At 38.3% G+C, this 23,598-nt stretch overlaps 1 protein-coding gene across 5 annotated transcripts in view; it reads left to right on the top strand.

Moving 5' to 3' along the window:
• DICER1 (dicer 1, ribonuclease III) overlaps positions 1-23,598 on the top strand; it is a 69,799-nt gene that overhangs the window by 808 nt on the left and 45,393 nt on the right. For 2 of the 5 annotated variants that reach the window (XM_032405861.1, XM_032405862.1), the window contains exons 2-3: positions 20,758-20,821; positions 21,728-21,828. The gene's annotated coding sequence lies outside the window, so the exon portion shown is untranslated. Of the gene's footprint in view, positions 1-20,757; positions 20,822-21,727; positions 21,829-22,204; positions 22,612-23,598 lie in introns of those variants that run through there. The other 3 variants (XM_032405863.1, XM_032405864.1, XM_032405865.1) reach the window with 2 other exon arrangements.

The following is a 23,598-nucleotide window of genomic DNA, read 5'->3' as shown; positions in this document are numbered from 1 at the left end:
CCCCCCCCCCCCCCCCCCCCCCCCCCGCGCCGGGCCTCCTCGGTGGGCAGGAAGGCCGGCTGTCGGGGCGGCAGGGAAGCTCGAGCCTTCGGGTCCCGCCCGGGGAGGATTGTTCGTGTTTACTGGCAGGTGACCAGATCTGGGTCCCCTGGGGCGGGTGGCCGAGGCCATCTTTTCGCCCCTCCCCTCCGATGTTTTTGTTGCCAGAACGCCGGAACCCTGCAAAGGAGCCTTTCTGGAGGGTTTTTAATCTTCGGGAAGTCAGTGTATGTTTTAGGTTAGCACATCAGATTTATGTGGATTGTCTAGAAAAGCTGAGCTGCCCTGAAGGCTTTGCTCGCAGCAGAGCTTAACAAACCACGTAATGTATCTCTAACAGCATGGAGATTTGTGAAGACAGGGATGAGTGGGGAGTCCTTTGCTCTGTAGTGTTCAGTCGGTGCTTTTGTGAAGGAAGTCATTCTTTTGGCGACACGTTACCGATCCATATGAAAAGTCGAAGCATTCTTAGGACTATCACACTTAAAAAGCATTCATCTTTTTAAAGAGTAATTACTTTGAAGTCTGTGCTGCTTGGAGGTGCTTCTGGCTTTGAATTTCCTGAATCTTTACAATCCCGATTTTCAGTTGTCTTCTGTTGCTTGTTTTTTAAGTTGCAGCACACTTCGGTGAATGGAAAAGGGCAGGAGTGAGGAGTTAAGTAACTTGGAAAATATATATTTTAGAATGTGCTTTAATAAAAGGTTCACTGAATTGAAAATGTATTGCTGTAAACATTAAATTTCCTCAGTAAGAGTATGCATCTTAACCAAGAGCTCCAGTAATTTATTAGAGGGTAGATGGTGGTACAGGATTCTGAATGAGACCGCTAGGAAATAGTGATTTTAGCACTATTAATATTTTGGGGGAATATTATTAATATCTAGGCTCTGGAATAATCCGTTTATTTTGCATAGTGTTGTCTTTAGAGCTAGGTACTGCCTGTGACACATGTATATTCTATGGAGCATATGACACACACACACACACACACACACACAATTGTTTTAGAACTTCATTTTAGGCCATATCAAACTTACTCTGTTTATAGGTTAGAAATACTATAAAGATTGTCTCTAAAATGGTCACTATGGACATTTAAATGGTAACATGGGTTAATGGGTTTATTCATGGCATCAACATGCTGTTTTAAGAAAAGATGTATTAGTCAATTTGGGGAGAAAAGATCTTTTCCTGCCATTATTTTAGGTATATGCTATCATCTCCTCATTAAAGGTTAAGACCGTCTACTGTATTTTGCCTGTGGCTCTTGTATGAGTTGTATAGTGAGGTTTGGCCATTGCTAAGTTTTCTTGTCTTGCAGGTTTTAGAAGACATTTTATTTTGATGTGGCTCAGGATTCTTACTTGATAGTGATTTTGTGGTGTTACATAGTTGGTAGCTCTTTTGGTGTAGCGCTGCCTTCTAGGAAGGATGACTTTTATGGCATTGAGATGATTTATTCCCGGGCACTCTCTGACAAGTGAGATGCTGGTTTCATTTGAGAAAGTAGGTATTTCATAGAGGTTCTCTCACTCATGACCTTAACATCCTGTGGTCATTTCTTGTGGCAAAGGAAAGAAGGGACACATTTATTAATAAAAAGTGCCTCCTTATTATGTGCCAAGATGTTTCAGTTGCCTTTATATACATTCTCATTTAATCCTCACTGCGACCCCGAGGCAAACTCAATATTATCCTTATTTTACATGCAAGGAAACGAAGACTCAGATTATTGACCTGAGTTATGAATCTAGAAGTGGCAGTCAGGATTCAGTCATGGTGTGATTTCAGGGGCCTGTGTGTGGGCCCTTTGCATTGCATTGCACTGCATTGTTGTGCCAAGTGGATTTTAGGAGAAAAACCTGCATGGCATGCAGGTAAGTCCTTAGTTAATACTGTTGAATGCATGAAACTCTAACCTTAAATATTCTGGTGACTTCTGATTATCTGAATAATTCAGATTTTTTCCCTTTTTTGTGGTAAAATACACATCACGAAATTTACCATTTTAACCAGTTTGGTGACATTAAGTATATGCATGTTGTTTTGTAACCATCACCACCATCCATCTTCAAAACTTTTCATCATCTTCAGCTGGACCTCTCCCCTCATTAAACACTACCCATTCCACCCACCTCTCAGACCTGGGCAGTCACCATTCTTCTGTCTCTGTGGATCTGACTGCTCTGGGAACCTCATATCATTGGAGTCCTATAATACTTGTCCTTTTGTGACTGGCTTGTTTCACCTAGTGTAGTCTTCAGGGTTCATTCCTGTTGTAGCATGTGTCAGCATTTCCTTCTTTTTTAAGGCCGAATAGTATTCAATACACATACACATTTTGTTTATCTTTTTTCCATGGATGGACACTTGGTTTGCTTCTGCCTTTTGGCTTTGTGAATAATGCTGCTCTGAACGTAGATGTACGGGTATCTGTTAGAGTCCCTGCTTTCACTTCTTTTGGGTATACTCAGAAGTGGTCAGACTGTTTCTCGGTCATCAAAACACTCAATTCAGAATTTATTGCAATATGAGTTTTCCGAGGGTTGTTCCAGGCAGTTATACTATCCTATAAACAATTCCTCTGTGTTAATAAAAGACTTTAATCTCCTTGAGGCCCAGGATTTACTCCTTCTTATGATCTTGCTTCCCACCACTGGCAAGTGGATGTTCAAGTAGCTGAGGTTGTTGAGTTGCTTCATCCTGGGGCTCTGTTGCGCTCTGGTGTCTGGTGGGTGCTCGAGGAAGAGACTGGCAAGGCCTGTGTTTCACTTGTGTAAATATTAAGTCGAAGCCAAGTGATTTATCTTGTTTACCTTGTGCTCTGCTTTTGGACATTCAAGAGTTTACTTCATTCAGAAACCCCAGTGGATGGATATGTACTATACTAGCTCTTATTCACAGGTTTCTTTGTAATATTTTTTCTATCGTTGTGCACTTATGACTTGCCAAAGTAGACAGGAATCTTAGGAGGCAGCATTATCTCTTTTAGTGGATCTTTTAGTCCTTATTTTCTGATTCTTTGATGTTTACCAAATCTTTTGCATGATCCAGGATGATTTTTAGTTGTAACTAATTTCTACTAAAGCGTTTCTAGTATTAGTACAGCGATGTAGAGACAACTGTTTATTACTTTTTTATTTGTCTACTTGAGAAAGGATTTGAAATTGTCTTACACTATAGGTTTGAGAAGACTGAAAATTATGGCAAAGGTTGAGGGGTAGAGTATGGAAATTGCTAGAGGGAATTAGAGGAGAGACTTAGGGCAAGGATGGCTCAGCATCTGTGTGTAACTAAAGAGTTTTTTTTTTTCTTTTTAAAATTTTTATTAGTCAAAGCAAAAGAGGAAACAAGACTAATTATAGTTGGCATTGATTAATAGGAGGAAGTATACCAAGAGAAGCAAACTTTTCTCTTGTGCAAAGAATAATTAATCGTTTGGATTCTTGCATAAAACGTTAACAATATATGGAGAAAATGTTTTGCATTTTACAAATGATAGGGAAACATTTTTCACATGCCATTTTAGAGAAAGTGGATAAAAGCCTCAGGCATAATAGAAAAGCAAGCTTTAGTAATATAGGTGTGTATCAGTCTGGTAATTTGATTCAGTAGAGTTTAGTTAATTTATCTTTCAGCTGATGTCCCTGAAATATCAATTGTCTCATTCAGGCTTTTGACAGATGCTGAATAACAATCCATTCGCAAATGAACTCTTCTCTGGACAGTGTAGGCAGTCAGGATTCTCTCTGCCTGTCTTTAGGAATGTGTGTTGGTCGCCGTTCTTATGTGGTGGTGTCTACTCTGAGAATGAATACAGAGAGAAGAGCAGTATTTTTGAGGCCTAGCTGATGAAATTTAAATTTTCAGTCATGTAAAAAAGCCTTTGTTAAAATAAATCCCTAGTACAAAGTGGCTTTCCTGTTTATCTGAAATTGTCAATGAATTGTTGGTACTCTCAAAATACAAAGTTGCTTTACATTCTAAATAAGTGACTAAGAAGATGCCACAAGAAAACATTGTCTGAGGATGTCAGTAAGACTGTTACTAGAAAGAAGACATAAAGTAATTACATTTTGGCCATAGTGTTTTCATTTTTGAGGCTCATGGTGATATTAAACGTTTTGGCTGTGTAAAGGTTTATGAGCATAAGGATGGAATAGTGCTGGGCATAGTAGAAGGTGCTCAGATTTGTTGAATGAATAGATTGGTTTATATTTAATTTTTTAAAGTACTTAGAAGCTAAGATAGATTTATGGAGAATAATATTATATATTAAGGCTTTTAAAAAGATCATTACTCTTCTGATTTTGGACCAGTCATGCTGTCTCATTCTTGATTCTCCTCCATTTGTGATGTCCATATGACTAGGTGCATAGAAACATTGTGGACTGAGAGAAGTGTTAAGAATTTCATAGAAGAAAAGTGCTGGGGCTCCTGGGTGGCTCAGTCGCTTAAGCATCTGCCTTCTACTCAGGTCATGATCCCAGGGTCCTGGAATTGAGCCCCCCAATTGGGCTCCTTGCTCAGTGGGGCGTCGGCTCCCTCTCCCATCTCCCTCTGTCCCTCTCCCCACTCGCGCTCTCTCTCAAATAAATAAAATATTTTTTTAAAAAAGGAGAAGTGCTATAAAAATTGGGAGTTTTGTTGGTATTGAAAACTTTCTCGGTGTTGAAGCAACCTCGCTCTGGTAGTTGTGGTGGTGGTTCTGTTTTAGCTGACAGTTCAATGTATACAATAAAGTAGCGATTTAAAAAACGCATTTGGAAAGTCTTCTGGGAATTAGAAAATGTCAGCAAACCAGTTCAGAATTTTAAAAATAATGTACATAAAGAACTCAAATAATGAGAGAAGGATCTCAATTTAAAAAATTGATCTTTGAAATGGTAGAAAGGTTCTTTGACTAAGGAGTTAGATCAGTAACTGTATTTGAAGGGGAAAAGAAAGGCAGTAGACTTATCTAATACTTTTGAGATTCCAGGATTTCTGTCTTTCTGTTGGTAATAGCCCAGGAAGGCAAAATTAACATGATGAACCCAAAAGTTTGAATGGCCTCATGAGGACTCTGATCGGTGTTATTTTAAGCTTTTTCCACCTTGCAAAATTAAATATTAATATTTTATCAGAGCATTATAGGGCTGGTGAAGAGCAAGTGTTTGATGTCACAGAGGCCAGGATTCAAATGCTAATTCCTCCAATTTGTAGCTGAGGAACCCAGGGCATATGGCAACCTTTCCGAGTGTCCGCTTCCTCATTGGTAAACTGGTCATAATATTACCTACTTGAGGTTGTGAGGAAAAAATGAGTTTCTTAAACTTTCAGCCCACTTCTGGCATGTAACATTTGATAACATTTAGCTGATAGTATTTTTCCTTTATCTGCATTAGAGAAAATCTTGCTTGTGTTCCTAATGTGATTACATTGTGATTCCCCCCCCCCAAATTATTACTGTAGAGATGTATGTCCAGTACATTTATAATGGAAGATGAAAGAGGGGAGGGCTTGAGAGCAATATTTTATAGGCACGTTCTATACTGAGAATTGTCTGCACTGTATCAAATGATTCAGCTGTCTTACTGGGGTCTCTGTAATAGTGATATCAAATGTAATAGTGCCTTAATATTGCTAACTCTCCCTAAATAACCATTATTCTTCTGTTAGGCATGAATAAATACATCGTCCTTGTATCTATATTTCAGACCAACATGAACTTTTTGTATATCTATCACACGTCCTTGTTGTAGGCCAGTGGTCTTACTCATTGGAGGCTACTGATTTGATGAAAAATGTGGAAATCTTATTCCCAGAAAAATGTACATGCTCATAATTTTACATAAAATTATAGGAGGTGCAAGGACCCCTCCTGAATCCTATATGTAGATGCTTGATTAGGCTATGTCTATGCATATAGAGACAAGTAATAAGTTAACGAAGGAACAGTGACACAGTTCTGGATGATTGAGGCACAACTCCTGCATGGTTGGTGGAATGGAATGAACAGTGCAAAGTAATGTGTGGTTAATAAACCTCTGTTCTAGTTTGGCTTTACTTCTATATAACTAGCTGCATGTTAAAGACAGATCACCTTTCTAGACTTAGCTTTAATTTTCTCACTAGTAAAATTGAGAACATTTACAAGTCTCTAAATATCTTACAGTCAGTCATCTTTGAAGTACCCATATAATTCTGGGACCTCTCTGTTTCAAGCTGAGAATCTTAATTAAATATGAGGCATGGAAAAGAGAGGCTGCATTTTTTTTTTTTTTTTTTTTTTTTGTCGTATTAAGGTTGGTGCACAGTGATCATGAAAAGGGGACAATGGCCTTGTGAGCTGTTCTGAGCAGGGAATGTAAGATGAAAACCCCTGGGAAATCGTCTTGGAAAGTAGAGAGAGCCAGATTTTGCCTTGAATGGATGGCAGAATCAGAGACAGTGGAGTCTTCATTTTCTGTCTCTGCTCCTAGTACAGCTTAGTAAATGCTTGTTAATGAGGGAAAATCTAACAAACTGTTTAAAGCCTTCTATCTGATCAGTATGGTGAAAAGCAGGTAACCCATTGAGAGGCCTCTGGGACTGTGAATGAGGGGAAAAGTGTCTAATAGACACCCTGCTATTTTAATTTTAAAAGCTTTTGTTTTGTATATAACACTGTACTGAGATTACCTAACTTTTCTCAGTCTTGTATAGCTAGGTATTAAAGAGGAGAAATCCCTGACTTCTAAATCTTTATATGTACCTGCTACATATAATAAACTGTTTATTAATCTTAGACCAAACATAATTCTGGGTATTTTAAGGAGAAGGCAGGATTTTGTTGATAAAAATAGGTGAACAAATGATAAAACAACCTAAATTAGGCATTTGAATGCAGTTTGTAAATTGAACAGGTGTTAAGACAAGCTGTAATTTCTTGTGTCTCTGTCAAATAAATAAAATCTTTAAAAAAAAAAATAAATGCCATTAGTATCTTCGAAGGAATCATTCTTTTTTGCTTATCCAATATATGGCCTTTAGTTTTCAGCCCTTCTTCAATAAAATATGTGAAATAAGGTATTGCCAAATAGTGCTTTCCTTTTGGGATATGTTTGTAAAAAAATCTCCACTGACATATGATGCAGTTCTGAAGGAGAATATTGGTTTTACACTCAAGTCTTTGTAAACACCTAGCTTTTGTGTTGTTAAACATTGGGAGAATTCTGGGAAGTTTTTGTGTGTTTTTTTTTTTTTTTTTTTTTGTGAGTTGGGTCTGTACTTTTGCCAAGAATAGGGAAATAAATAATTTTCTTAAAGCCTTTTTAAAGCATGTGCACATGCATGCACACACATACATGCATACATATACACATAATACACACATATACATGTATGAAATGTGTATTATCTGTGTATCTGCGGCAGATGCTCGGGTAAAATGCTTACTTGTGTTGTCTGTATTGAGTGAAGACAAAATTACACAGTATATTGTAGTTTCTGAAATACTAATTTATCTAATTTATTTCACCATATCTGAACCCCCTTTATGAGAGTAGTAATCTCTTTTAAGGTAGTACTTTTCATTTCACTAAAGAAGTCACTATGTAGTATTTGTAGCAGATTGTACATCATGTTTAGTCATCAGCTGAATGGAATAGAGATACTAGAAAAAATGGTCAGATATGTTGTCAGTTTTGTGTGTTTATTGAGCATCTATGTTCCTAGACTAGAAAGGCCAAGGAAAATGTCAGTGGACAGGGCTGATTTCGGTTGCCACGGGCTTTAAAATTAAAGCAATATTTACTTATATGTGTGTGCAGATTCAGCTAAAATTAAAATATTAGTTTGCTTCTGTTAATTTTAAATTGCATTTACTCTTTTTCACACACGGGAGATCAAAAGGAACATATCCAGAAGCAGCTTATTTTGTCTGGCAGATCAGTGTAAATAGACACCTCCTCCGAGACCATAGTGTAATTATATATTATGGAAGTAAGTTTGGAGTCAGAATTTAAGTAGAATTCCACCTCTCCCATTTATTGGGCAAATGGCCTTGGGTAAGTTATTTCAAATCCCTGTAAAATGGATATGACCCTCGTTTCAGGGTTGTTTTGAGGATGAAATTAGATAATAGAATTTGAGTGCTCAGTAGAGGTAAATCTTCTCCCTCCTGTCTCATATATGCACCATGGCAAATGAAGAAGTTTTACCTATTGTATTAAGGATCGTTTACTTCTCTTTCAAAATAAACTTTAAATGGCATCAGTTTCAGCTGATAAACAGGAAAGTACATAAATCACAAGGATACACAAAATGTATCCAGGCATTTACACCCCTCCACTCCCTGGCCAAAAACACCGTACTGACTTTTCCTTATTTTTAACTCTATGTAGTGGAAGTTATATGGTATGATTTTGTGTTGGGTTTCTTCACTGAACATTTAAATGGGTGAGATTCATTCCATTGCATCATCTGGTGATACATAGCATTCTGTTATATGAATATGTCAGTATTTACTTGTCTGTTACATTGCTGATGGACATTTGGCTTGTTTTTGGTTTTGGCTGTTATGGATAGTGCAGTTCTTGTGCATATTTCAGTTGGGTATACACGTAGAATGGAATTACTTGGGTTATAGGGTCCTTGTATATTCACAGCAGATACTTCCAGTTGACAGTTCTGCCGGCCGTGTATGAAAGTTCTCGCAGCTCCACATCCTTTCTCACACTTGGTATTGTGTGTCCTCTTCGTTTTGGCCATTTTGATGGGTGTGGTAGTGGCTCATTGTGGTTTAATTTGCATCCTTCTAATTGCTTATGAAGATTATTGACCGTTTGATATCCTGTGTGGGGAAGTCCTTTGCCCACTGTTCATTTACTTGTTTGTTCCTTATTGATTTGTAGAAATTGTTTATGTATCTCCTACCCTGGCTCGCCTTTTACTCTCGTAATCAGATCATATAATAAAGACAATATTAATTTTAATCTCGTCCAGTTTGTCAATTTTTTCCCTTTATGACTAGTGCTTTTAACGTCTCGTCTAAGAAATTTTGCTCTTTCCAAGGACATGGAGGTATTCTCTTATGTTGTTTCCTTTTTTTTTTTTTTTAAAGACTGTTTATTTGAGAGAGAGAGAAAAAGAGCATGAGCAGGGGGAGGGGCAGTGGGTGAAGCAGACTCCTGGCTGAGTGGGGAGCCCGATGTGGGGATGCAGGGCTAGATCCTAGGACTCTGGGATCATGACCTGAGCCTAAGGCAGATGCTTAACCAACTGAGCCACCCAGGCACCCCTCATGTTGTTTTCTAAAGACTTCATTGTTTCACTTTGCACATTTAGCTCTACAATCCAACTGGCACTGATTTTTGTGTATGACTTGAGGAAGGAGTCAAGACTCACTTTTTCCATCTGGATACACAGTTAACCCAGTTGTTACTTGAAAATACTGTCCTTTTCTGTACCACAATGCAGTGTTGTTTTTGTCACTAATTAAATAACCTCATATGGATGGGTCTGTTTCCATAGTCTGTTCTGTTGCATTGTCTTTTCTTGTGTCATTACCCACCCTGTCTTAAGTATTGATGCTTTATACTAAATATTAATAAACCAGTTTATTTTTGCTTATTAAGCCATCCTTGCATTGCTGTGATAAACCACAACTGGTCATAATACATATCCTTTTTATATATTCCTGGATTCAGTTTGCTCATATTTTGATTAGTATTTTTACATTTTTAGCTTGAGAGATAGGTCTGTAATTTTCCTTTACTGTAATGTCCTTGTCAGGTTTTGGTGTCAAGTTTATGCTGGTCTCATGGAAAGGGGTGGAAAGTATTCTCCTCATTTCAGTCTTCCTGAAGGGTTTGTTTTTTAAGATTGTAGTTATTTCTTTAAATGTTTAGAAGAATTCACTCTAGTGAAGCCATCTGGGCTTGGGAGTTTTTAATAATCTGTTTTCTTTAAAAGCTATAGGCCTCTTCAAATGTTCTGTTTCTTTGGATGTTAATTTTGGTAGGTTATGTTTTTCAAGGAATTTCCCCACTTCTAAAATACTTTCTGGAGTGGCTACTAAGAGGTAATTGATACTAAAAATAGAAATAATCAGGTAAAACTTTGCTCCATTTGGAAAACTACAACCTTTTTTGAGATTGTTAAGTGATTTAATATAAAGAATACTCTTTGTTGTGGTTTGTGGGAGAATAAACAGTGGTTAATGCCGCTCGAATTAGATTTTTTTATACTAATGTGATTTATATGGACAAAGTTAGTTCCTTGAAAACAAATTATATTCAAAGACTATTGCTATGTGAAATCTGTAATTAGATTTGGAGCTTTTTTTTTTTTAAATTAGAGAAAAGGGGGAGGGGCAGAGGGGGAGAGAGAGAGTCTTAAGTAGGCTCTATACCCAGTGCAGACCCCACATGGGGCTCAGTCTCACAACCCTGAGATCATGACCTGAGTCGAAACCAAGAGTTGGATGCTTAACCAACTGAGCCATCCAGGTGCCCCTTGGAGCTAAATTTTTAACTTTGCTCTATTTTGGATTAATTGTTTTCTAAAGTCTTGGATTCGTTTTGGATTAATTTGACTAGTGAATTATAATTTAACATGTTCTTGGTTGTTCTTTGCAAGATTATTTCTAAGAGATAGTAAAAATAAAAATAAGTGGTTAAAGTGTGAAATAATAGTATCTTAATAACTCTTTGGGAGTGGGGCAGTCAGTATTCAATTAATCTCTAAGTATTGCTTATTAGTGGTGAGAAATGTCAGCATTTATTCATTTATTCAAAAACATCCTGCTTGTGCCTGGCACCCCAGTTGGTTCTGGATGTACAGATATGCTATCTTTTCACTGAAACTGATGATTTTCTGAAAAAGTGGCACTGGTGATGAGACCTACAGGTTGAGGGGCAGTTAGCTGGGGGATGGTATGTGCAAAGGCTCTGGGGTAGGAAAGAGTTGGTGGAGGTGCTGAGAGGTCCTTGTGGCTGCGGGGAGGTGGCAGAGTTAGACAGGCCCCAGTTAGAGAGAGATGCAGGGCCATACATAGTAAGGATTTTGGATTTTAGCCTAAGTGCCGGGGGAATCCGTTCAAAGTTTTAAGCCATCTTGCTATACTGGTTTGATTCATGTTTTCCCCATACCTGGTTACGCGCTGCTTTGAACTCCATTAGTACTCTTCTTTTGTTTTTAATCACTTCCTTTTTTTTCTGGGGCTGGTGCTTATTGGTAGTCCTGGGCAAGAGCTTGGGTCTGACAAGTGACAAATATTTACTTATGCTTTTAGCTTTCGTATTGTGTGTATCACATTGTCCATCGTCATTCAGAGGGTTTACTTATGGTGCAGGTCCCTTACAGGTGCTGGACTTTATCCATGCAATAAGGTATAAGCAGATGTGGAGAATTCCGAACCATATTGGGTGTCCTAGTGGCTTTGCTCGTGTTCAGGCAGTGTAGGATGTTAATAATACCCTGGCTTTGCAGGATATGGTAGCTGCCAGTTTGGGCCTTTGGTCTAGTATGGATTCTTCCCTGTGTTTCTTTCTTTCTTTCTCTTTCTTTCTTTCTTTCTTTCAGAGGGTTCTAAATACCCTGGAAGATATGAGCCTGCAGTCGTAGTTTTGGTTCCTACTCCTTTCCCATTCTTTGGAGTCCCAGAATAGGTCAGTAATGTCACATGCTCTTAATTGTCCTCCAAGCCGAGTATTCTTCAGTGGGGCTCTTGCAGCATCTCACCCCCTCCCTCCCTCCAGTACACAAAGTTCTCTTTTTTCACACCCAACATCAGGCCTATCTTTTTAGTGATTTGCATATTTGACTTAGCAATGAATTCATTGTGTATATTGTGGGATTGTGTAGGGGAGGGAGAGGAGCCAGATGCTGACATCTTCACGGGTCCTATGGTAGAAATGAGGCTGAGGCAGAAAGGCAGACAAGGTCATTTGCCCAAGATCTTGTAGCTCACAAAAGGCTTCCGTCACCACTCTGACTTTGGAGCCCGCTTTTCCTCTCTCATCTGGATTCTTTCTGTGGTGTGTGTGTACTGGGTTTAAATGTGACATAATCGAGCGAAACAAGGGTGCTTACCTTAGGAGGCTGCGTTTATTCTGATGCTGCTTCTCTTTTTTTGAAACCTCTCTCTAATTCCTGTAGTGGATGTATTTTTTGAAATTATATTTAGCAGTAATGAATCTTCATCTTTCTTATTAGATTAGTTCAGTTTTTGGAACAGCCCCAAGTTCCCTTGGTAGCTAAATGTGGATCTTTCTCCAAGTGGAAATGGGCAATCAGCTGCCAAGGATAGAGAATCGTAGGTGGAGATAGGGTGACCAACCATCCTGGTTCCTCCAGGGTTGGGATAAGTGGGTGGATAGTGCCTGGAACAGGGGACTTTCAGTGTGCAAATAGGGGAAGTTCCAGTATAATCCAGTGATTATAACCAGGAATGTCTTCTCTAATAGAGAGAGGAAATTTCAGAAGTCTCTTGTTGTATTGTCTTGCACTGTTCCTGTCTCTGGACCTTGTATAGAGATTTGTTCTCGGCCGAGATGAGCTAGCGGAGAGCCCTTGGCGTATGCTGAGAATAGAAAAGCAGAGGCCCAAATCTTGCTTGAATTCCCCAGGATGAGATTCAGATCCCTGTGGAGCTATATATTAAGGTCCTTTAGGATGTAGCTCTGCCTTACCTTAACCTGTTGCACTGTTTTGCCACTCTCGTGTGGGACGAGTGTGTCGGCGCACTGCTTGTAGTTTCTGCAACTTGACTTGCCTGGTTTCCTTGTGGTGCTTCTCCACATGCTGGCTCCTCACTCCCATGATGCCCTGTTACTGTCCCCTCCCTGACTGGGGTTGTTACTGCTCATCCTTCAGAACTGACCTCCAGTCCGGTTCTCACCTTCTCCAGAATACAGGTTTGCAGTATGTATGTCTTGGTCAATAAATATTTGTTGAATGAATGAATCATTTAAGGGGCAGTAGTTAAACAAAGCTCTTTTAAGTGGGGAAAATCACCTTAAATATTACTTTTTAGACTACCCAGAAATACAATTGGACAATTTCCATTTTTCTGTGTTCTGATAGTCAAACATACGTATCAGTTTTTAGTAGAGTTTTATTTTTAACTTTGTTTTAAAATATTTTCAAACTTATGAGTTGTAGGAATAGTATAAAGAATTCCCGTATCGATACCTACATTTATCAGTAGTTAACATTTTGCCACATTTGTGTGTTCTCTCTCTTTCTCTCTCCCTCTCTCCCTGTATATTGTTTTTATTTTTCTGAACCTTTTTAGAATAAGTAGCAGGCATTATGCTCTTCACTACTGAATACTTTCAAGGTTCTATTTTCTAAGAACGAGAGCATTTTCTTACATGATCACAATATAGTTACTGAATTCAGAGAATTTAGCATTCATTGATGATGATAGTTAAATTTCACCGGTGTCCCTGTAGGGGGAGGAAAAAAGGTTTTCCTCTGTGCTCTGAGTGGGTGGAGCCTGTGAATTAAATTCACAAAGGATAGATTAACAAGAGAAAAGATTTATTTTGTGTGCACGCTGGAGATTCACCCAGAAGGAGTGAAAGCCCAAGGAAGTGATTAGACTCGACAGTTTATATACCATTTTAATAAAGGGCCATATATTGTAGACAAGTGACAAGACACAGGAATGGGGGAGTTTGGGCTTCTAGGGGTGGTAAATTGTGGGAAGGTGAATAGGTGATGGAAAATAATAGGGGTTATTTTGGCAAGGTTTGTGCGGATGCAAGTCAGTGCCGTCTTTAGTGATAATTATCGTCTCCTCTTCCTGGTACTGGAGTGGGGAGGAGGGACACTCACAAAGCAACATTTATGTCCTGCTTTTAGGCAGGAAGGGAAAGGGCAAAGAATTCCTCCTTTATCTGCTATTTCTCTGTTGCCTTCAGCAAGGAGTAATCCTTATGCCAAGGCAGCATATTTTCAGGTGGCCTATTCTGATCACCCTTCATCCTGGTCATGTCCTTCATAGCAGTGTTCTTTTTCTGATAGAGGATTCAGTCCAGGAATGTGCATTGCGTTTGTCTTGTTTGTTTACTCTTGTAATCTGGAATCACTTCTCAGCTTTTAGCTTTTATGATAACTGACATTTTTGAGGAACACGAGCCAGTTGTTTTGTAAAATGCATCTCAGATTTGGTTTTTATGCTAACTCATGGTTAGATTCAGGGTTCTCACTTTTGGCAGGAAAACTACGTAACTGATATTTCCTTCTCAGTTTATCACATTTAGGAGATACATGTCAGTTAGTCCCAGTATTGGTGAGGTCACTTTGGTGGAGGGTGGTATCTGTCAGGTTTTCCCAGTGTGAATATATCAGTTTTTGTGAGGATTTGTAGGGAATCTGTGCAGAGATACTTTGAGGTGATGTAAATATTCTTTTGTAAACTTCACCCAATAGTTTTAGCATCCATTAATGACTCTTGCCCCAGTTACTAATGTGATGTTTAAAAATGGTGATTTTTCTGTCATTGCTCCTACATTTATTAGTTGACATTGAATAGAATTTTATCTGATTTTTTTTTTTAAGATTTTATTTATTTATTTGACGGAGAGAGACACAGAGAGAGAGGGAACACAAGCAGGGGGAGTGGGAGAGGGAGAAGCAGACTTCCCACTGAGCAGGGAGCCTGATGCGATGCGGACTCGATCCCAGGACCCAGGGATCATGATCTGAGCCAAAGGCAGGCGCTTAAAGACTGAGCCACCCAGGTGCCCCAGAATTTTATCTGAATTTTAAACTTAATAAAACACTGTTTCTAAAATGAGTCTTTGGGTTTTCCCAGTTATATTGTAACTTTAGAACTGTACATTGTTGGTGGAACATTTTCAAGGTTTGTATCAGATCAGATTACATTAATGCTGAAGATTTTGCAGAGGTTGGGAGTTCTGGGAGGCTGAGGCAGGAGGGATGGGTATAGCTGGGATGCGGTCAGAATTATCATTGTGCAATGGATGCCTCTCTAGCTTTGGTGGTTTCAGATCAGCCCTGAACTTTTCTTTGTTGGAGAACGGGGCAATGACGGGGGTCTTAAACTTGTTAAAATAATTTGGGTTGTTTCAAGTCTTTTAAAAGTAAGAAGTATCTAAATTGAATTTTTTATTTGACCTACAAAAAGATATGTATTAATTTAAGAGTAGATCAATAAGGTTTATACTGAACATAGAGTTAAATATCCATATTTATGGATATCTCCAGCTTTCCTTCAGTTCTATGTAAGTCAAATATGAGGTTATCGTTCTTTTGAAAAATCTTAACAATTTGTGGGGAAAATAGCAATAACAATAATACCTAATATGGGACAGAAGATACAGATAAGCCCTGATTTGGGTGGTACAAATAGCCCCTGTGTGTTGCATGAGAGGGAAGTCAAATAATAGAGGTTTTTAGATTCTTGGGGGAGGGGGTAAGTGGCAGGTGGGGGCACCATGTGAAGGTTGGGCTATACTTGTCACAGCACTCTAGGGAAAGCAGATAAAACATGAGTGGTTGGGTATTCTGCACAGAGCTACAGTGTGGCGCTTCACTCCTTGCCTGGAACTTTTAATATGTTTGTTTTCCAGATTCATCATATTCAGCAGTCTCTCAGACTTATTTTGTCTCAAGACTAAACTCTCTTTAGTATGAAAATATACATGCATTATATTGTGTTAAAACAGCTTAACAGAGAAAATTATGGCCTTTTTTCCCTTCATGGATGTTCTTATGGGGTATATAAAAGATAGGCTAGAAGGTGGTCATGAATTGAGTACATTCTAGCATTTGTTGAACAATGTTTTTGTTGAGTAAAGTACAGAAACTTGGAATCAAACATTAACCTTAAAACTCACTTTGAAAGTTAGTGGTGTATTAAGTGTTTGCCTCTTTTGAAACGAAATGGAAGGGTAAATGCATAGGAGGCAACGTGAAGGGGAGGGATGGTTCTGGGTGCCATTTTGGTGTGTGGGAATGTTGTCTTTTTAAGAAGTATTCGAAGTACGTGGGCCATTGGCTGGCAGCCTAGAGATACTTTTTATATGGAGATTTTGATGGATGATACTTGTTAAAATGCTGTTTGACCTGTATTCAGTTTCAGTTTTGGGTAAATCTAATTTTAGGCATAATGACATTGAAATGTAAACATAATATGTTTGTTACAGATTTACAGAAACCCAGAAATTTATTCGGGTCATAGAATAGTGCAAGAAAAGAAGGCTAGTGCATTTGTGGTTTAAGTCATAGAAACTGGGGTAAGTTTTAACCACATTTAATGGCTTAAGGGAGAAGTTTAAAAAATTTTTTTTCTGTTTTTTGTTTTCTTTGTCTTTGTTGGTTTATTTTTAACCTAAAACAGAATTATTTCTCTCTAGATTTATTTATTTATTTAAGTAATCTCTACACCAACGTGGGGCTCAAACTCACGACCGTGAGATCAAGAGTGGCATGCTCCATCAACTGAGCCAGCTAGGTGCCCCCAGAATCATTTCTCTCTAATTGTCTTCTTACAAATCATCCTTAGTATGAAAATTTGTTTTCCAATTCTAAATGTAATAAATTTTTCAAATAGTAGGAAATTTTAGAATGCAGAAAAGTTTTAAGGAAAAAGAAATGGCTCATGGCAATAATCCAATCCCATCCTCAATTTTGGGGTGAATTTTCTCTCTCTTCATTCCTCCTTTTCTTCTTATGTTTAGTTTTTAACTTGACTTAGTCATGGTCTTCCTGTAAATAAAAATGCTCTGCTTCTTTTTTCATTGTATGCTGTACCTTGAGCATTTTTGTTCATTATAAACTGTCATCATTTTTAATGGTTGAGTTGAATTGTATCATGTAAAATGAACCACAGTTTACCACACCATTCCCTCATTCAGTGTTAGACATGGAGCACTTTTTGCTATTTATAAATGGTAATGATGAAGGGAGCGTTTCTGTATGAGGTTTTTTGGTGTGTGTATTAATATTTTAGGATAGATTAATATGCAAGGATTTTAAATTAATAATGTCAGATGTAACTGTCGGGGAGCAAGAATTCCTGTCCTCTTCAAGGTCCTTCTAACTGGGCTGAGACTCAAACTGGCTGAAAGAGATTAACAGGAGAAAATCAAATGTAATAGTGTACATACAGGGAATCCACGCAGACATGGACATTCCAAAGACAGGAAGGCATAGTGAGAGGTCTGTAGGTCATCCAGAACTAAGGGGAAGGGTGAGGGGTCTGGGACTGCAGAGGAAAGGAAAGCACTTCACGGGGCCATAAGGAGAAGAGCAGATGTTTGGTAATTAGATGTTTGCCCTGCCATGCAGATAGGTCACTTAAATAAAATTGATCTCTGCTAGTAACCCTTACTCCGGGAAAGACCCTTGATTTAGATTCTTTTATGTGCTTAATGGAGGGGCAGAAGTTTCTTTTGATCCCACAGGGTCTCGATTGCCTTCAGCTCAAAAGAATCTCCATGCAAAAGTGGCCCATCTTGGGGCAGCCTATCCTTAGCCCCTACCTGTCAATTAAAAGTAAAAATGGAAATATTTCTCTTGTGCTGTGTATTTCATTATCTGAAGATACCAGTGTTTAAATTCTTGAAATTATTTTCTTTTCTCTTTGGTCTTTCAATCTTTTGTTCCACCTTAGTCTTTTCATAGTCTATATTCACCAAATGGTAGTTGAGAAATCCTTGAAATCCTTAATACTTTTATATACCATGGATATTTTGGTTATTTCCTTTTTTTGGGTATTTTTATATTTTCAGACTTTATCCATTTGATGATGATGATTTCTTACCCGTCGTGTACCATTTTGTTGCCTAAGAAATAGTTAAGTGAAGTAATGTTTTCAGTGATGTTTGTGGAGGCAAACAGAAGTAGCGTTTAGTATTTTTTGGTTTTTGCTTTTAAAAGAGAACTAGTGGACACAAAGCTATTTAATTTTATTTCACATTGTATACCGTATTTTGTGATTTAAATGTTTGATTTTCATTCTACTGTAAATTCATGATGACTAGGTAGTTCGTAGTTTGTGGTTTTCAGGTTCATCTGGTTAAAAATACTGTATAAAATCTTGTATACTTTAAATGTATATGATAATGCATTTTCTGTGTCGAATTTTAGGATTAATAGAGCATTTTAGATTTTCTTTAATAAGTTTCTTAAAGTCTTACGAATTGCTTGAAAACAAAGGTTCTAGATAGAGATGGGAGGGTGGTTTTGTAAATACTACCATATATTGAGCGTTTCCTGTGTTGCGAGAACTTTTTTTCTTCCAAGCTTAACATACATGATCTTACTGAATTCTTATAATAGCCAGGGGTTATTTTGCGGGCAAGGAAACCACCTTAGAGGTAGCCTGATAAGCTGTGGTCTTGACACTGGAGCCCTTGCTGGTTTTCAGATGATTTTTAAATGAAAGATTCTTTAAAAAAAAAGGAAGAAGAAGAAAAGAGTTTGCTTTCCAGATCCCCGGTGGCCTTCCTCTGTGCCCCTCCTACATGGCGGGCCTCTGAGGGGTGACTGTGTGTGAGAAAGTACTAAGGAGTGAGGGCATCACCTTGGCTTCTGAAGGCAAAAACAGCTGAGACTCCTCCTGCTCCAGCTTTAATTTAGAAAAGGAAGGCTGGTGGGAGTAGTTTTTAAACAACTTGGATCCTTTCCGTGTGCAGATTCCTTTTTAATGTAGTTAAGTGTTTGCACACTTAGCTCCATCTTCTGTTTTAAAAGCTCGTCTCCCCAGTGTAGTTGGGTAGCATATTTTAAGATTTCTCCAGTATTCAAATTCCAAGAAATGGAAATTTGTTATTTGGCACGAATATTATTTGAGGATATATTTTATGCCTCTTTTTTTTTTTTTAAGCCAGTCTTGAGGAAATGTAATTAAAAACAGAATCTCCTCCCCACGCAGAAAACCTATCCACAAAGGTAGAGGGAAGAAAACAGTTTTATTACTCGGTAAGCATTAAACCAATGTGGTGATGTGCATCACAGGCTGTCCACTAAAGAGACTCCAAAGACAGAAAGAAACCCTACTCTTTTGTATAGCTAATTGGTTAGACACTTGACATCCATGTTTTTCAAGGTAGAATTGCTCATTTCCTCACATCTTTATGACTGGAGGTAGGTTTTGCGGTTTGGAGTCAAGTGACATTATTAGGCCTGCCTCTTCATAGGAAACTGGGAGATTGGGCATTGTCTTTCTTGATGATTATGTTTCAGGGATGGCTTTCAGGTCCTTAGGGAGACATTCCTGAGATGTGAGACTGGCTAGAGGCTATTTAGCTTTTAAAAAGATTCACTTACATCTGGAGAGTATTGAGAAATTGTGAACAAAAGGGAGGGGGAAGGAGGCTTTTCCCTTTATTATCGACTGGGAGAATTAAGCCTCTTATTTTTAATTTGCCTCTATGCCAATAATTGTATAAACCTGTTTGCATCTATAGCCAAGGACTCCTTTAGTGGTTTTAGGCTTGGTTGGTTAAAATAATGCCCTAGATCTCCATAGCATATTTGTTACTAGGAACTAAAGGCTTTTCAAACATTTCTTAGTTTTATCTGTTAGCTCACAGAAGTACTTTTGACACTGTTTTAATGTCACGGTATTACTGTTGTGTGTGTGTGTGTTTTGTCTTTTGTTCACCGTGGGACTTTATGGTAGTCCTGCTTGGGCTTCATGACAGTAGGAAGGAAATCTGGACAGTGATACCTGTAAAGTTAATAATATCAGCATCTGTGATGTTTTATAATAAAATGACTTGAGTTGGGAGTTTTGTTGCCCGTTTTGGAAATGTGTACCAAGAAGCTCTAGATGCTTTTAGACTTCAGATGAGCAGGGTTAAGCTGTCTGTTGTTACAAGCTTTTGTCCGAAGGGCTACAGCCAGGTACTGGATTTAAATGCCAATGTGGGTGAAGTTTATTGGTTTGTACTAAAAATTGGCTGAGTGTCTGGGATGGGGCACATCTTTTTCAGTTATCTTAAAGGGGCTTATCAAACAGGAGTTTGCATGTTTGTAATTTAAGTTACAATCATCAATTAAAATGAGAAAACTTGACCTATTGGTTTTGTATTAATGAACATAAAACAAGTTGTCATTGTACTTGGCGTGTTAACCCTCTGACGTATCTTTATACAGAATAGTCTAGGGAAATAATTTGGATAACTCAGCAGTAGTTTTGTAATAGTGGAATTGCATTGAACTTTAAAGGATTATCAGTGTCCTTATTTTAGTTACGGTGTTTCTGGAAAAGACGTGAATGTGAATTTGAACAGTGTAGGGCATGACACATCAGGCCATGTTGGTGTCTTGAGTTTGCATCTGACTAGGTGACAGTATAGAATGGAATTAAGCATCAAAGTATGAGATAGCTTTAGAAACATGACTGACACCAGGAGAGGGAACATCTCACGTGAAGCATGGTACTGACTTACATAGTGTTCAAGGAGTTCTAAAGCCAGATTTTACTGGGGGAAAATGTAATTTACTTTCAAGAATTCTCCCTTATATCTGATTGGATTGTACTAACAACTTTCAAACATTTTCAGTTGTATTAGAACATAATAAATACTAATTTTAAAGGCAACTCTTGGAGGCATGTACTATTTTCTTGACTTTGAGTAGAAAAAGAAGTTATTGGGAATCTTATTCTGATAAGTTAAATGTGAAAATTTTGTCAAATAGGAATTTTCTTAAAGTTGGTTTTTAAAAATGAGTTTTATGTTCTAAAATACTCTCTCTGATTGCTTTTAGGTTACCTAGGGTATGAATTAATACAGACTTGGAAACTGAAAGAACTTAGAATCAGCATTTTGAGGTAAATATGTACATACTAAAATAGTGCTAAGGTTTCCCCATTCTGCCTTGTTAACCTTCTAGCAAACCAAACTTGTCTTTGAAATGGGAAAGTGTGACCTGTGCTCACATGTCCTCGCACCGAGATGAGACAGAGACATGTGTGACAGTTGCTTTCCCCAGGCTGCTGGTAGTGAAGGCCCTGCCGTCGAGCGTAATGAGCACAAGCAAGAGTCGGGGTCACGTCTAACCAGATCAACACCTGGTGATGAAATTAAGCTTTCCATCTCAATACTTTACACTTCCCTCGTTTTTGATTTATCATCTCTGAGGAGAACCACACTAAGTTTATATTTCTTTATAACAACATTGTTGAACTGTGTTCTGAATTCTTTTATTTGTGAATGAATTCCGTAAAAGAGTTTATGGTGTGGATTTAACTGTGGGGTTTTTAATTCCATTTTGAGAAATTGAAATTACTGACCAATTGCATACATGTATCGAGGTGATTTGGATTTCTTAACCAAGTGCCTCTTCTGGTGATCTTTCTTTCTTTTGTGTATGTGAATTTAGGAAATAACACATACTTGTCTTCTTCTACTTCCCCCCCCCCCGCCATTATCCTAGCCACTATCTTTAGATTTTCTTGTATTCATTTTGAAATCTTTTCTTGGACTTGCCTCTAACTTTTTTTTTCCCCCGGATCTCTAGGAATTAGGCGTGCTATTGTTGCAGCTCATTCTCTTGTTGTTTTAGAGAGTAAGACTTTGTATTCTAAAATAACCCAAATGTCTTTTGTTTAAAATTTAATACAAAATAATGGCCTTGTATTTAACTCTTCATATCAATAGGGGTTTCTTATAGATGTGTTTATATTCCATTTAAGTACAGGAATCTTACATTTGGCTATTTTTGCATTTATTTTTAGAGCAGAAGCTTGAGCATGCTGTGATTTTCCAATAAACTGCTATCACAATGTCAAAATGCAGTTCAGACAACAGCAACACAGAGATCTCAAACATTAAAACGGTAAATCTGTGATTTATCATATTTGGAAAGAGGAAGAGAGTTTATTCGTGTGTTTTCCTCCATTATTTCTGAGCGAATAATATATGGAAGTTATGAAACAACTTCACTGATTTCATGAATGTAAATTGTCTGGCCAGACAGTTAAAATCTGTGATTGAAAAACAGTCACGGGGAGTTGTCTGTTGGCTCTGGGAAAGCAGCTAACCAATAGTCAGTTCATCTGTGAGACTACAGGACTTCTACTGACCCAGGGATTCAGAACTTTTCATTACGACCAAGTTAAGAAAAAAAAATCTATTTAAACATGTCAAAGAAAATAAAAATTGGCATAATTGTAGATTTTTCTGTTTTCACATTATTGGATTACCTTTTGAATTTTTTCATCTTGGGTTTGTGTTCCCTAACTCTGGGGCCAGCCACTGTATAGGAAATGAAGGAGGATTAACTTAGCTGTTCCGACCTTATGGAGAAGTTCATTGAGAGGGTTCAACCGCTGTCCTCCATTTCCTTGCAGGTCCTCTCCTGCCCATCACCCCCCACCCCCTGCCCTCACCTCGAGTAGAAACGGAGAGGGTGTGGATTTCCAAAACATAGAGAAATAGCTTTTGGACTGTGATGATTCTGTTCTATACGTTGTTGTGTGACACTCATGAATCTCTTGTTGAGTTTATCAGATATTTACGTAAACGTATATACGGTACACTGTAGCAGGAAATTGAAGAGCTACAGAAAATGCGACCTGCATCTTGCTCTTAGGGAGCACGTGTGCTGGTGAAGAATCAGGTGTGTACTTGTGTGTCTCTGTGCACACATGTGCAAGATGACATAAAATTGGAAAGGCAGACAGAAGCTGTTGGAAATCTTTTTTTTTTTTTTTAAGATTTTATTTATTTGAGAGAGAGAGCACGAGCAGGGGGAGAGGGAGAAGCAGGCTCCCCGCTAAGCAGGGAGCCTGATGTGGGGCTCGATCCCAGGACCCTGAGATCATGACCTGAGCCGAAGGCAGATGCTTAATGGACTGAGCCAACCCGTTGGAAGGTTTTTATGACACTTTTCATTCTACAAAGCTGCCCTGCTTGTTTGCCATGTTCTCGGTGTGGTTTGGTACAGTGGATGACCCAAGTGTGTGAGACCTATAGCTCCCGCATGCAAGGAAATCCCAGTCCAACCAGTCATTTTTGTTTATTTACTTTTTAAAAATCTTTACTGGGAAATAATTTCAAACGTATGGTAAAGTTAAAAGAGTAAGCATAGGACAAAGAATACGTGCTTTGCCCCATTTGCTTTACCGGTTGCACACTTCTCTACCTGTATGTGGTTTCTTTTTCTGACCCATTTGAGAATAAGTTGCGTACACTCATGGCGCTTTACCCCTAGAGGCTTTGGGGTATATTTCTTAGGAATAAAGATACTTTGTTAAACAGCCATAGTGCAGTTATCAGCTTCAGTGACTTGAACAGTTTTATCAGGGGCTCTGTGAGGCCATTTCTGGTGTTGTCCTGCAGTCCAGGACCCAGTCTGAGATCACTCACTGCATTTAGCTGTTGTGTCTCTTTGTAGTCCTCTTTAATCTGGAACATACCTATAGTTTTTCTTTGTATTTTATGCAGTTTTGAAGGCTATAGATTCCCTTTTAAAAAATAGACTATTTTTTAAATAGTCTTTTTTAGACTGTCTCTCTGGAGTAATTAATTATTATTATTCCCACTGTTATCCCTATGAGAAGAAGTGGTGGACAGGTGACAGTGGCAGGAGGAGAGGGGTGCTTGT

Source organism: Phoca vitulina, unplaced genomic scaffold (assembly GCF_004348235.1).
Source record: "Phoca vitulina isolate PV1807 unplaced genomic scaffold, GSC_HSeal_1.0 scaffold7, whole genome shotgun sequence".
Taxonomy (NCBI): domain Eukaryota; kingdom Metazoa; phylum Chordata; class Mammalia; order Carnivora; family Phocidae; genus Phoca; species Phoca vitulina.
Note: the sequence above shows the minus strand (reverse complement) of the source record. Positions and strands in the feature narration are given on the sequence as shown.